The sequence below is a fragment of the Pteropus vampyrus genome, unplaced genomic scaffold (genome assembly GCF_000151845.1).
Source record: "Pteropus vampyrus isolate Shadow unplaced genomic scaffold, Pvam_2.0 Scaffold3, whole genome shotgun sequence".
Classification (NCBI taxonomy): domain Eukaryota; kingdom Metazoa; phylum Chordata; class Mammalia; order Chiroptera; family Pteropodidae; genus Pteropus; species Pteropus vampyrus.
The window spans coordinates 12,133,466-12,139,267 of NW_011888784.1; the positions used below are offsets into that span (position 1 = coordinate 12,133,466).

General features: G+C 35.0%; 1 pseudogene; it reads left to right on the forward strand.

Moving 5' to 3' along the window:
• The first annotated feature begins 500 nt into the window (after positions 1–500).
• On the forward strand, positions 501–618 carry LOC111741550 (annotated as a pseudogene).
• The last annotated feature ends 5,184 nt before the right edge of the window (positions 619–5,802 follow it).

A 5,802-nucleotide genomic window follows, 5' to 3' on the forward strand; every position in this document is an offset into this window, starting at 1 on the left:
TGGGACTAGGTATGAGAAAGAGAAAGAGTAGAGAAATGGGTGACAGTACAGCAGTTAACCATGACAGGAAGAAGCAGAAATACAGGATTTAAGATGTCTCATTTACATAAGCTACATTACAGAATGTGATTACCAATGAATTAATTAATTAAGGTGAGTGGAACATGACAATTGATATCTTCAACAATTGATATCTTTCACTTAAAAGTAGCAGAATGTTAGGCAATATCTTATGTAGCTCAGACACATTATCTCATGCACCACAAAATCTGAAACAGATGACCTCTGGGTTGATGAGAAAGTATAACTTGATGGAGCTAGCCTGTCAGGGCTCAAATTCTAGCCATGCCACTGACTAGCTATGTGACCACTGGCAAGCTACTTAATCCCTTGTTCTTTACTTTCCTCAGATGTAAAATATAGAAAATAGTTCTTAAAAAACTTAGGGTCATGTACAGAATTAGAGTTTATGTGTAGAGTAAAAATAATTGGCATTTTCTGACTACGGCCACGTTACCTTGAACAAGCCCAATCTCATCTGATCTCGGAAACTAAGCAAGGTCGGGCCTGGTTAGTACTTGCATGGGAGACCACCTAGGAAGACTGGTGCTATAGGCATAAAAAATAAAACAAAATTAAGGGATTGTATACCGACAAGTTCCTTACAATCTGTGAGGTCAACTAAGGGTTGCCTCGCCTAAAAATAAAAATAAAAATAAAAAAATAATTGGCATTTAGTAAACCTTCCAAAAGTGCTGGCCATTATTATTAGCATCATAAGTATTAAAATAAATTATTGGTTCTGAGACCTAACAATGCCACTAAGGATGGAGTTTTTCATACCAATTTATCCTGCAGGTCTGGAGTATTGACAACATCTCCCCTTGGCCAAGGGAGCATTACTTTTGCTAGCATCATTTCTTCACAAGATAATGTCAAAAATCAGGAGAAAAGTGATAGAGAGAGGATTTCCTCATAACCTCTCTCATGCTGTTAGAGAAGACGGTCTTGCCCAGGAATTTCTCCAATGATTGTCTCATATCCCTCTTGGCTAGAAAGAACTTGTAAAACATCCTTAGCTGTAAGGGAGATTGGAGCAGCAAGCATTTGGTGTTTTTAGTACCATTTTGGAAGGCAGACTCTGCCATTAAGGAGGGAAAAACGGGAAATGGTTTTTGAATTGACAAGCAACAATGTCTATACTATTTTGTTATATAAAATAAAACTTGCTGTAGGCATTAAAAAAATAAAAATAAATAATACTGTGATATTTAATAATAGCTATCATTATTCTTTTAAGATTTTGACAATAAGTTGTTGAATTTGAAAAAACTTGCAAAGGTGAGGGATTAAAAACAGGTTTTACTGAATAAAGTAAATATTTAAAGCTATAGGGATATTACATGAACAGCATAGATAAAACATAGGTGAGGGGGAAAAGAATGGAAAAGAATGAGGCAAATTTGTAGAAACAGGATCAAGATTAGAGGAAGAAGAAGAAGGAGGAGGAGGAGGAGGAGGAGGAGAAAAATATATATAAGTAATGCTACTATCTGTGAAAAGCTTACAGAATGCAATCATAATAGAACAAAGAATTGTTAGGTTTAAGAAAAGAAATCATTAGGTTAAAATATTGCTGAAATTATTTATTTATAGCAGAAAAAAAGCTACACAGAACGGATAAAATTAAGAATTCATACTAAAAACCAATCTGAGAAATTTTTGAAATCACCATCAAAAATCACATATTATGTTGTAGATGAAAGGAAAGTGTTGCTGATTTAATGACATTGTAAAAATGGTTGAAAGAACATAGAGAGTTTGAATGCTTCTTTGCAGTCGCATATAGGAAAAAAAAAGAATGACCAAGATTTTAAAATAAATAGGTTAACAATTATATTTTACAGCAGAAAGAATGTTAGAGATTGGAGACAACAAATACTGATAAAAATTCTGAATATGCTAAGAAGGTCCAGTGGTAAGTCAGAAAGAAGTGGAAATTTTTCTATAGGTCCCAACATAAACCATGGAAGAAAATAACAGAGGTAAGTCAAAAAGAGGTGGAAATTTTTTATTGGTCCCAAGATAAATCATGGAAGACAATAACAGAAGGAAGTAATGTGGGTATTTATTTGGAAAAGACAAGCTTTTATTTGGATAGATAATTTTCTCATTAAAACCATGTAAATATATGGTGTGTCAGGTGAGCTGGTATAAAATGTTCCATGCCATAATCAGTAGTTGGCTGGAAAAGAGATTAAGTCACAAGAGGAATGAGCTAGAGGACATGGTGTTGTTACTTTAAAACATATCTATTCAGATTTATTATAGTAAAGTCTTCTGCTGGCACAGAGCTAGAGGATGAAAAGATAAATAAATTTCAGGGTTCAAAGCAGGCTTACAGTCTGGGGGACAAACAAGCTATCCTCAAATAATACCAGACATGAGCTCTTACAATCAAGGGCAAGAGGAGTGCATGAGGAGCTAAGTGTGAATTTTCTAAACTCTTCAATTCACTTTGGCACATTTACTTTATGGTTTTAGGCCTTCTTTTATACCCCATACCTACAAGTGGCCTGATCACCACTAGAAAATGGTACCTGGATAGGTTCAGGACAGCAGACATGATATATAAAAATAAAACCTTTATGCCAACCTGAGCATTTCATGGGACTTTTTACTTTATGTGTGGTCTGTAGATTCTCTCATAAAAAATACTGCATTTGAGAAAATTACAGTGAAAATATTTAAAAAGAAACAGGGTGGTAATAGTTAGAACCAGCTGCGGTTTATGCATAAGGCATTAGAACAGTCATAGAAGTAGAGCTGTATTTCTCAACCTTGGCACTACTGACATTTTGAATCAGATAATTCTTTGTTATGGGGTCTCCCTAGTCTTTACATATTAGATTCCAGTGGCAACCAAAAATATCTCCATATCCTACTAAATGTAATTTAGGGTAAAATTTTTCCCAGTTGAGAATCACTGGGATGGAGGAAAAGACACTATCATATAACGATGATAAAGTGATGAACAAACTAAAGAGGAGGGGGAAAAAAGCAGAATACCACAATAGCAAAATTAATAGAAAAGAGAGGGAAATGAAGAGAGAAGGGAGGGAAATAGAAAGAAGGAAGGAGAGATGGGAAGAGAGGAAGAAATATAAAACAGTAGTCTTTCAGAGCAAAGGTAGGACTTAATGTGAAATATTGTATATATGGAACCTGATGAAAAAAGCATAAAAATATTGCATTACATCTTTGTGTGTGGTAAGAATGAAATTTGGATTTTTAAAAATCCTATTATGACTCCTGCCTTTAGGTTTAGTGCAGGTCATAAAAGGGAAGTTTTCTATTTATGGCCCTAAGGAATACTGGGATAAATTTAGAAATCATATGGATCACCTATAGGATAAAAAGAACAAAGCATGTGATTCAGAGTTATTTTGTGTTTAAACTTGAAGACAGAGAAGATAATATCTATGATTCCCTTTGTCCTTGATAGAATGGCCTTATTTCTCCCAAGAGAAAATATGTTGGAAAATGCAATGTTCTTTAAGGATCAAAGGAAGCAAGAGAAATTGAACAAAGCAGAGATATCATATCTAACCAAAGGAAGTTCCATGGCAAGAAAGATTGTGCTTGTCTATTAGAACAAGGGTCCCCAAACCCCAGACCGTGGATCAACACACGTCCATGGCCTGCTAAGAACCAGGCCTCAGAGCCAGAGACAAACGGCAGGGGAGCGAGTGAAGCTTCATCTGTTTGCAGCTGCTCCCCATCATTAGCGTCACCGCCTCAGCTCCACCTCAGATCATCAGGCATTAGATTCACATAAGAGCACCAGTCCCTGGTGCAAAAATGGTGGGGGGCTGCTGTTAGAAGATAAATCCATATTTAGTCTGAATGGCCCTATGTTTTAAAAATATTCCTAATATCGACTAGCAAAAATTATGTAAAAAAGAGAAAGTTGTTAAGTTACTAGTAGGAAGAAAGACTTTATATTTCTCACTAAAATAGAAGAGGGAGAAGCACCATCTTTGGGACAGACGATCCTCATGAGAATCGCTGATGCATATACATGAATAAGAGTCAGAGGAATGAGCCGGAATGGTGAACTATTATTGCAAAACTGTAGGTGAGATAGGAGAGGGGAAGCAATGATTTTGACAGTAATGGGTTATAAGAAATTGATATGCAATGCCTGTGGAAGTTTTGTTGGTTTCATTTGATGAGAGAAGAACTGTAAATATGAATAATATATAAATATACTTTAAGACAAAAATAAACATATGAGGATCAAATGAGAGAAAGAATGTAGAAGTATGTTGAATAAGTTAAACGCGTGATTCAAAATGGGGGTTTACTGTGATCTGAAATCCTAAACTCTCTCTTGTGAACTGCTGAAACAGTTTTTTTCACACCAATGAGAAATATATGACACATACATGTGTCCCAAGAAGAACAAGGCCTAGCAAGTTCCAGTGATCCTCTCTGCAAGGCCACACAGTAGGCACAAAAGAAGTGAAATATATAAAAATGTTTCTCATCCATAATTCCTTGCGTACCGATAAAGAAGCCTTGTTATTATTAATGACAGAACTAACAAGTAATATTAAAATCTCAGGATCCACTCAATACATGTAGAATGTCTTATGAAGATCACAATTTGGTTTCTTGATACTGTTGTCCTGACTTGTGGGTCTGAGGGCAGTTCTCCAAGCAAACATTAAGAAAGACAGACAGTTTTCAGGGCACCCAGGGAATAGAAATCATAAATTTTACTTTAGTTATCACTATTGCAGCCTGCCACTACACTAAGCAACCAGTGGTATTAAATAAAAAGATGGAACTGAAATAAATGGAATTAAACAGATAAGAAACAGATACACATAGTGAAAGTAGAAACTGTATGTTGAGCCACAAGAATTATATGAAATAGAGCTTGCACTGGCGATGTGTTAAAAATAAGTAAGGATAAACTCAATCAATATTCTCAGCAATGTAAAGGAAGGTAAACAAAAGGTAACTATAGCAAAATAGCACTGCTAACCTCTGGTTCCCTGTCATTCAAGGCTCCCTACAATGAGGCTTCAAAGTTTTGTTTCAGTATGATCTATTTCAAGACTGGAATAACTCCCTTCAACAAAGTTCATTCTCTCCTCAAACATACTTTGAATGAGTTTACACTAATTCTACATCTTTCTTGTAATGTCATTCTGAGTACATGTATGCAAATCTATTTGTCTTTCTAGGGCAGTCACTAACACTATCAAGGTTTTTTCATTTGTTTTTTTTCCACTAATTCTTAGATGTAGAGAGGGCATATAGGCACATATTCTTCAAATATCGTGTTACCTTTTAGTATTTGCTGTTTCAGTGTAGCCTTCCCTACTTGATTGCAAGGTCTTTGAAAATAAGGTACTCTTTACTATAGCACAAGAATACTAACCATTTAATAAAAATGTATTTGGTTGATTGATTATTAGGTCTAAATAATAATTTTAAAATTATTAAATTAATTATAGCACCTTATCCTTCAGATTAAATTTGCCTACGTTTATCCAGATGATTTAACCTCAGGATGTATATTTGTGGAAATTTTTACTCATTTATTTTGTTCATGAATATTTCAGAAAGATTCTAGTTTCTAAACATAAGAAAAATAGAAGAATGGGAGATCAAATTGTATTTTGGGTCATCCCACATTTCCTCATGTAGAAATAATTGGCTGGCCATACTCAGCTTCTTAGAGTCTGAGTAGGATGCGAATCTAGTCCTAAGCCCACCCAAAGAGTTCTC